General features: G+C 44.2%; 1 non-coding gene across 1 annotated transcript; it reads right to left on the reverse strand.

Moving 5' to 3' along the window:
• Window positions 1-3,092: 3,092 nt before the first annotated feature.
• On the reverse strand, window positions 3,093-3,199 carry LOC141654388 (small nucleolar RNA R71). Its single transcript, XR_012547949.1, has one exon. It is a non-coding gene; the product is annotated as a small nucleolar RNA R71 (small nucleolar RNA).
• Between the last annotated feature and the right edge of the window lie 6,752 nt (window positions 3,200-9,951).

Genomic DNA, 9,951 nt, shown 5'->3' on the forward strand with positions numbered 1-9,951 from the left:
GAGGTTCCATCATAAGTTCTCATGGATGGAACAGTAAATTTCTTGGGAAGATCAATCTTTGCAATTTCATCTGCAAAGGGTGAGTCTGCAAAGCTGTCAACTTCTACTTCAGTCACAGGGTCTGGCACTCCGGGTATATTTTCTATTTTGTTGTGGAGTTTTTGGATTTCCTGAAGCATAGCCATCATTATTCTTTGCTTCAGATTTTGTTTGTCTCATCATTGGGAATGGTCGGAGTCCGGATAATGTATCCTTCTCGGGGTTCCAAAATTAGAGAAGTCTATATTTTTGATAATGGATGAGAATGGGGTTCCTGGTTCAAATGGTCCTGGAACCCGAAGCCTGATTTTCCAATTTCTTTTTCAGGCTAGACTCAGATTCCTTCAGCCTATTGATTTCTGCTTCAGCCTGAGCTGCCCTTTCTTGGATTGTTTCCAATTCTTTGATCTTGGCCAGGGCAGCCGCTAATTGTTGTTCTGCGGTGAGTTCCACCATTTTTGTGTGTGAATATTAAATGAAAGATGATAAGGAGAATTTTATTGATTGTAGAACTAGATGCCCCACGGTGGGCGCCAATTGTTTTAGCAGGATTTTCCTGGAAGGATCCGGCTTGATTATATAGTAATCAGGGTATCTAGTTCTATATGACTGGAATAATACAAGTAAATAACAAAGGAAGATTTAAGTATAAGAAATAACGTTTTTATTATCTTGACAAGCTGAGTACAATAGTGTATGTATATCCGGATATTCAAGAATAAAAGAGATAAAGTGTAAATAAAATTGACTAAGATTGAATGCCTTTACAATTGTTAGATTCTGCTATTTATAGTTCTACAAATGCTACCGTTGCCTTTTTCTTCAACGTCTTTCTCCATTATAGGAGCTGTTGCCGGATTAATAGGGCATGCTTCCTATTTACTCGCTTGACCCGTTCCAATCTCAACCAATTTATAGCCTTTCCTCTTCTTTCCGTTCACATTCATAGATTATATAGTTTTAGGTTTGGACTTGGTCTTCCTTGAAAATAGGGCACGGTTATTTGACTTATACAATTATATTTCTTGTTTATCTTCTTAATCCAGCCTGCTTCAATACTCTGCCAAGCTATTCCATACCGTCCATCAGGCTCTTCTTCCAGGATTTAGTGGTCTGCTTGTTATAATATCTCTCAACAGCTAAATAACAGCTAGATTTGTCCGGTCCTCGTCTCAATCAATCAGCCTTGTTAAGTCAGGCCAGGTTATGGTCAGACCAGGCTAAACTGGGCCTAACAGTTGGTATTGTTTGTTTGTAGTTGTTAATTTCATCATTGTTCACCTTTTCATTGTTCATCTTTCCTTTGTTTCTCTTTCATTAGTTCATCCTTGGGTAGTTGTCCTCAAAGACTTAATCTTTGAGTTGATTTGGTTAAAGATTGTGTCTTTAAGTTTAATCACCCTTGTTATTAGATTAAATCATCTTTCCTTACACCTATTGTTAGATTGTTGCATGTTTAGTAGTGAATTTCATCTTCCCACCATGTTTGTGACCAAAGTTTCCATCTTTATTGTCTATTTTGCAATTAGGACCATGATTAGTGAGTAGTCTCCCACTAGGGCTCGGTTTGACCCAACATGAGTAATTTCACTAATTGAATTTCATAAAGGCTAATTATTTGGGGAAATTGGTGAGGGTAGTTTAGAGGATTGACATGGTTTATGGGTCGACTTTTGGGTAGTGTTGACTTACGACCCTTGACCACCAACGAGAGTTGGTTAGGTTGTGATTTGGATACCCGAGACTTGACCCTATTGTTATCCTTGGTTGAGACCGAGAAAGGAGAACCGGGGTAGGACACCTCTAAGCTAGCGTTTGAAATCGACCCTCGAGAGAGGGAGTGGGATGACCCGGGAATTGACGGAGCTTAATGACCTTAGCAAATATTGGACTACCTTGGGAATAATGCATGTTTTTGGGGTAGTCGGGTATTGAGTTAGGGATTCCGACCTTCGAACCCGAGAGGGGGGTTGGTGGGTAGTACTAGTGTCCTATTTCGAACCCGAGAGGGGGTTTTAGGCGAATTAGAGTTGTCACCTCCTCACCTTCCTACCCTTGTGATTAGCCTAGAGATTTGATTGTGTGGAATTACGAATTGTTTGGGAAGAACCGAGTCTTAGGCCTTTTAATTATTTGATTTACAACTTAGTTCTATCTTGCTCACTTTTTATTCTCTTGTTTAATTGCATTTCATTTTATTTTGTCTAATTTAGTTATTAGATTAATTCTCTCTTCCCTTATTTTCGACTTAGCTAAACGATAGGATTAGAACAATTAGTAGTCTTCTCAACTCCTTGTGGGATCGACCCTTAATAGTGTACAACGATAAAATCGTGCACTTGCGAGGTATAGCTTGATACCATCAAGTTTTGGCGCCGATTCCGGGAGTTTGGCTAGATATTAATTGTTTTCGTTCTTGTTTAGACTAAGTCTTTTGTTTCTAATCCCTCTCTTGAGTGTGTAGGATTTCTTGCATGGTTAGGAGAGCTCGAAGAGGTCAACCAATACGTCCGATTGACCACGAGATCGAAGCAACCGCGAGAAGACTAAATTCGCTCCGTAGAAGAGGACTTATAGAAACACCGATTCCTCAAGAAAATCCAGTAATTGAGAACCTTCAAGGGGAACCACGGGTCTTTGAAACTTTCGAAAATCCTTTTGCAACACCGGAAACGGAAGTAACAATGGCCGCGGTCCCTATGAGAGATAACTTGGCTCCGAAAAAGGTGGTGAATCCGAGTATTGTGAAGCCACCTATTCAAGCCAACAATTTTGATGTGAAAGCCACCTTGCTACAACTTGTCCAAGGGAATCAATTCGGAGGGGGAGCCACCGAAAACCCCAACGAGCATCTCAACGAGTTCTTGGATAGTTGTGACATGTTCAAGGCCAATGGAGTCACGGAAGATGCCGTACGCCTTAGGCTTTTCCCTTACTCTTTGAGGGGAAGTGCCAAGGAATGGCTTAAAAGTTGTGAACCCGACTCTCTTCGGACTTGGGACGATGTCTCTAAGGCTTTTCTCAACAAGTATTTCCCACCCCAACGAACCGCAAGAATCAAGAGTGAGCTCCAAGGGTTCACCCAACAAGAAGATGAGACCCTTTATGAAGCATGGGAGAGGTACAAGGGCCTCCAAAGGCTATGTCCTCACCACGGTATTGGGGATGATGAGCTCATCAACAATTTTTATGAAGGGTTAAACAATGAGATGAAGATGAACCTTGATTCCGGCTCGGGGAAGGGAGCTTTGGATAAGATAGACCACAAGACGGCGAAAGAGCTTATTGAAGAAATGGCTTCTCGTACCTTTCATTGGAACAATGATAGGCACAAGAGGAAGGGGAAGTCAACGGTCGAATCGGCCAACAATGTGGAAGTGAAAGAGATGATAGAAGAGCTTAAGCAACAAGTTGCCTTGATGAGCTCAAGCAAAACATCTAGCAATTCTTCTATGAGGAACCAAGTCTATAGTTGTGAGCTTTGTGGAGACCAAGGACACCCACCCAATGAGTGTCCTTTGGTGGTTGGAGATGGCAATTGTATGGAGCAAGTGAACGGGATATGGGAGTCTAGTCCGGCCAAGCAAGCATTTAACAACAACCAATATCACCCCGGATTGAGAGCCCACCCAAACTTCTCTTATGGCTCTCAAAATGTCCAAAACCCAACCTTCCAACAAAAGTCACAACAACCAAACTTCCAAACTCAAAAACAAAACACAACATTCAATCAAGGTCCACCGGGTTTCCAAGGAAGAACCTTCCAACCTAGACAACAATTTCAATCACTTAACCCACCAACCACCCAACCATTCCAACAAACCACCCAACCTTTCCAACAAAATTTCCAACCATTCCAACAACCCACCCAACCAAAGTCAAACATGGAACTCATGATGGAACAAATGATGAATCATCAAACACAATTCATCAACCATAGCACCCAAAAACAAGAAGAGACAACCACATCCATCAACCAACTTAGAACCCAAATGCAAGCCTCTCAACGAATGACGGACAACCAAATCTCCCAATTGGCTACCCAAATGAGCCAACTACAAGCCTTCCAAGGTAAATTCCCGGGTAAAACCGAGGAAAATCCGAAAACCATGAATGCTATTCATTTGAGGAGTGGTAGAGATTTGGAAGACCGGGAATTTGTCAAGAAAAGGAAGAGTAGTAGACCGGGTAATGTCATTGAACCTCAAATTGTGGTTGAACCTCCTAAGGTAATTGAAGAAAAGGAGGGAAAAGATGAGCTTGTGGAAATTGTTGTGGAAACTCCAAGAGTGATTGATGAACCAACAAGGGTAGTTGAAGAGCCTCAACAACAAGTGGTACGAACTTATGTACCACCGGTTCCCTTTCCACAAAGGTTGGCAAGAGCCAAACTTGAACAAAAGTATGGGAAGTTCATGGATATGATGAAGGGTATCAACATTACTATGCCTTTCATTGATGCCGTAAAGGAGATTCCAAGCTATGGCAAGTTCTTGAAGGAGCTCATCTCTAACAAAAACTCCTTGAGCCCGACAACCACGGTGAACTTATCCAAGGAGTGTAGTGCAATTCTCATGAATGAGGCTCCTCAAAAGCTTGAAGACCCGGGGAGCTTTTCCATACCTTGTAAGATTGGGACCGTGCACATTGAGAGGGCTTTGTGTGATTTGGGGGCAAGCATTAGTCTTATGCCCCTCAAAATTTTCAAGAAGTTGAAAGGGTATGAGCTTTCGCCAACAAGGGTTTCTCTCCAACTCGCGGATAGGTCGGTAAGATACCCAATTGGTCTTGTGGAGGATGTCCCACTCAAGGTGGGGAAACTTGCATTTCCATGTGATTTCTATGTTATGGACATCCCCGAAGACTCAAATATTCCCATCATATTGGGGCGCCCATGCCTTGCTACGGGGGGTGCCATGATTGATGTGAAGAATGGGAAGCTTTCTTTGCAAGTGGGTGAAGATAAGGTTGAATTCTCCTTGAACAAGGCTATGAAAGAGCCTTCGGAAGAAAGGTCTTGTTATATGATTGATGTGGTCGAAGAATGGGTTGATATGAAGAAGTTTGATGAAGACAAGGGTTTGCAAGGGTTCCTTGAGGGCAAGGTAAAGGATTGCAAGGAGCACCGGGAGTATGCTTTAGCTATGGAAGCAACAATTGAAGAAGACCCGGACAAAGAATTTGAAAGCTTGAGAGGAGATGGTAAAAAAGAGGAGAGATCCACGCCTCCTCAAGTGGAGTTGAAACCTCTTCCCTCTACTCTTAAACATGCTTTCCTTGGCCCTAATGATACTTACCCTATTATTGTCAATAGTGCACTCAATGACACCGAACTTCAAAAATTACTTGATGTTGTGAGAAAGTACAAGGATGTCATTGGGTACTCAATTGATGATATTAAGGGGATTAGCCCTTCTTTTTGCACCCATCGCATTCATTTGGAGGATGAGGGTGCATCTTCCATTGAGCCTCAACGCCGCCTTAACCCCGCTATGAAAGAAGTGGTTAGGAAGGAGGTGTTGAAGCTCTATGATGCAAGCATAATTTACCCTATCTCCGATAGTGCATGGGTGAGCCCGGTGCATGTTGTGCCAAAGAAGGGCGGGGTCACGGTAGTCACCAATGATAAGAATGAACTAATTCCAACAAGAGTCACAACCGGGTGGAGAATGTGTATAGACTATAGGCGCCTCAACAAGGCAACTAGAAAAGACCATTTCCCCCTCCCTTTCCTTGACCAAATGTTGGAAAAACTTGCCCAACATTCTCATTTTTGCTCCCTTTATGGGTTTTCGGGGTTTTTCCAAATCCCGATTCACCTTAATGACCAAGAAAAGACCACATTCACGTGCCCATTTGGCTCTTTTGCTTATAGGCGCATGCCCTTTGGGCTTTGCAATGCGCCGGCCACATTTCAAAGATGCATGCTAGCTATATTTTCCGAATATGTTGAGAATATCATGGAGGTGTTTATGGACGACTTCTCGGTCGTAGGCACCTCATTTGATGGATGTCTAGCTAATTTGGGTAAGGTCTTGAAAAGATGTCAAGAGAGTGGTCTAGTCTTGAATTGGGAGAAATGTCACTTCATGGTGACATCCGGGGTTGTTTTGGTTCATGTAGTGTCAAGTAAGGGCTTGGAAGTTGATCAAGCCAAGATTGAAGTGATCAAAACTCTACCCCCTCCCACTAATGTTAAAGGAATTAGGAGTTTTCTTGGGCATGCCGGTTTTTACCGGAGATTCATTAAGGATTTTTCTTTGATTGCCCGACCTTTAACTTTGTTGCTTGGAAAAGATGTGCCATTTGAATTTACTAATGAGTGTTTGGATGCATTCAATAGGTTGAAGTAAGCTCTCATCACCGCTCCAATCATGCAACCTCCCACTTGGGGAGAACCTTTCGAGTTGATGTGCGATGCTAGTGATGTGGCGGTGGGAGCGGTGCTTGGGCAAAAGAAGAATGGCAAGCTCCGTGCCATATATTATGCAAGCAAGACTTTGGATGAAGCTCAATCACACTACACTACCACCGAAAAAGAGCTCTTGGCGGTCATATATGCCATGAACAAGTTTCGCTCCTACCTAGTTGGCTCTAAAGTAATTGTGCACACCGATCACACGGCATTGAGGCACTTACTAATCAAGAAGGAGTCGAAGCCACGCTTGATTCGGTGGATACTATTGTTACAAGAGTTCGATATCGAGATTAGAGACAAGAAAGGTGTAGAAAATGTGGTAGCCGATCATCTTTCTCGGCTACTCCATGTCAAGGATAAGGATGGATTGCCAATTGATGATACATTACCGGATGATCAACTTTTCGCACTAGCTTTGATGGATACCCCGTGGTACGCGGACTATGTAAATTATTTGGTATCCGGGGTCATCCCACACGGTTATGATTCCCATAAGAAAAAGAAATTCTTCCATGACCTTAAGCAATATTTTTGGGAAGAACCGTGCCTCTACAAAGCTTGTGCCGACGGGATAATTAGAAGATGCATCCCCAATGAAGAAGTCCAACCCATAATCTCTCATTGCCATGACATGCCAAGTGGAGGGCATGGTAGTTCACGGAAAACCGCCGCGAGGGTGCTCCAATGTGGATTATTTTGGCCTTCCCTATTTCACGATGTGGCCACCTACGTCAAGAAGTGTGACAAGTGTCAAAGAAGTGGTAACATTTCAAAGAGGCATGAAATGCCAATGAACTACATACTTGAAGTGGAGGTATTCGATGTATGGGGGATTGACTATCAAGGCCCTTTTTCCCTCATCAAATGGGAATGAGTATATCCTTGTTGCGGTGGACTACGTGAGCAAATGGGTTGAAGCAATCCCAACAAAGACTTGTGACGCAAAATCAGTGACCAAACTCATGGAGACAATCATATTCCCATGGTTTGGAGTTCCACGAATTGTGATTAGTGACCGTGGAACTCATTTCCGGGAAAGGACTCTTGATGCTCTACTCAAGAAGCATGGGGTGCAACATAGGCGGAGCCTTGCCTATCACCCACAAGCTAACGGCCAAGCCGAAATCTCTAACCGTGAAATCAAGATGATCCTTGAAAAGACCGTGAGCCGGTCAAGGAAAGATTGGTCTACCAAGCTCAATGATGCATTGTGGGCGTACCGGACCGCTTTCAAAACACCAATAGGAACTTCACCATTCCGGTTGGTGTACGGGAAGCCTTGCCATTTGCCGGTTGAGTTGGAGCACAAGGCTCATTGGGCCATCCGACTCCTTAACTTCGACTTGAAAAGCGCCGGGGAAAAGCGGCTACTTGACCTCAATGAGCTTGAAGAATTTAGACTAGAGGCTTATGAGAGCTCTAGATTGTATAAGGAGAGGACCAAAAGATTCCATGACAAGGCCATCCTCCGGAGAGAGTTCAAGGAGGGAGAGTTGGTTCTCCTTTTTAACTCAAGGTTCAAGTTGTTCGCGGGAAAGCTCAAGTCTAAGTGGTCGGGGCCCTTCACCGTGGTCCGCGTCTTTCCACATGGCGCCGTTGAAATATCCGATGGAGATCAATCCTTCAAGGTGAACGGGCAAAGGCTCAAGCACTATGTTGCCGGAACCCCTATAATCAAGAATGTGAGCTCCATCGCCACCTTCCTTCTAAATTATTGATTGTTATTCATAACTCCGTCGAGCCTACGACATAAAACAAGGGCGCTTCATGGGAGGCAACCCATGCATCTTTGTAAATAACTTGCATTCTAGACTAGTAGTGAGAGATTTGGAGTCGTATTTTGTCTATTTGGATTGGTGACGGAGGTCACTTTTGAAGAACACAAGTATTTATTTTCGTTGACCCGAAATCCCGGCATCATGCGTCGGAGTAGTTGCGGAAAACAAGAATCCCGGGGTCAATGAAAAAGCTCAAAGTTGAGTTGAAGAAAAATTGAGCAAATTTGAAGAACACAACGAAAAATAGCTGTGTGTTGTGCTTTGCCGGTGGACCGGCAGCCGGTTGGTCCACCGGCAGCGAGGCCAAAACAAAATTTTTGGAAATTGAAGAAGTGGTGTGTTTTGCCGGTAGGCCGGCAGCCGGCTCACCGGCATAACACACCTGGCAAGATGAAAACACGAAGAATTGATGATTGGGAGTGTGTTTTGCCGGCAGGCCGGCAGCCGGCCCACCGACATGACACACCTGAAGACTTAGAAGATTTTGGAAATTGGTGAAGATGAGTGTTTTGCCGGTAGGCCGGCAACCGGCTCACCGGTAAAACACTCATGCTATGAAGCTGGGAAGTTGGATTTTTGGGTAGGAGTGTGTTTTGCCGGCAGGCCGGCAGCCGGCTCACCGGCAGAACACACCTGGTTTATAGGAAAAATTCTTGAGGAGAGTGTTTTGCCGGTGGACCGGCAGCCGGTTGGTCCACCGGCAGCGAGGTCAAAAATTTTGGGGGAAAAAAAATTCGAAAATAGGAAATTTGGGAAGTGCGTTTTACCGGCCGGGCCATTTTCGCCAACCGGCAAAACGCACCCGCAGAACACAAATTATAACCCGTGAACCCCTCTTTCCCAAATCATTTCTTCACTTCTCCTTCATCACTCCTCCTTAATTTTTCCCCCTTTTCAACCCTAACTCCATTAAAACTCAATCAAACTTCCTCCTACCTTCACCAATCTCCTCCAATCATCAAAATGGCCGAAAGAAGAACAAGGGCCGATATAGCAAGGGACCAAGCGGCATTGATTGCTCAAGCGGCAACCGATACATACCCCGATCCGGACTTCCCTACAGTCGAGTTTGCCACACCAACTCAGAAGGGTAAGTTTATTCTCTTTAAAAATCGCCCCCTCACCCCTACTAAGTTTCTTCATCATCCATCTTTGTCTACCCTTGGGATTGCTAGGGAGACGGAAGCTTTATTTACGGGGTGTGGTATGAGGGGGATATTTACCATGCATGAGTATACTTACCCTCGGATCACATGGGAATTTTTGAGTAGTCTTAAGATTACCAAACACCGGCAAACAAACATGGTGGCTACCCTTAGCTTTAGACTCATGAACCGGGAACATAACATCACTTTGGGTCAGTTGGCTCAAATCTTTGGGCTGGAAAATGCGACATCGCACACCCCGCCCATTGACTTTCACTATTCCCGTGTATGGAAGGCGATTTCGGGCCTTGATGATCAACCTGGGGTAAAAAGGCCCGCGATGAGTTGCCACAATCCCGTCATTCGGGTGTGGCATAGATGTATGGGGTGCACCGTTCTTGCGGTAGATGAGCCATGGGTGTTTAGGACCCACGAGCTTGAAATTTTGGGGTCCTACTTGTTCACGAAACCCACCCCCTTCCGAATTAATGTGGCTCACTACCTAGCCCTTAATCTATCCAAGATTGCTAGTTCTCCGGGGCATAGAACCCCGATACATGTGGGTGGCATG

Source organism: Silene latifolia, chromosome 4, assembly GCF_048544455.1.
Source record: "Silene latifolia isolate original U9 population chromosome 4, ASM4854445v1, whole genome shotgun sequence".
NCBI classification, from domain to species: Eukaryota; Viridiplantae; Streptophyta; class Magnoliopsida; order Caryophyllales; family Caryophyllaceae; genus Silene; species Silene latifolia.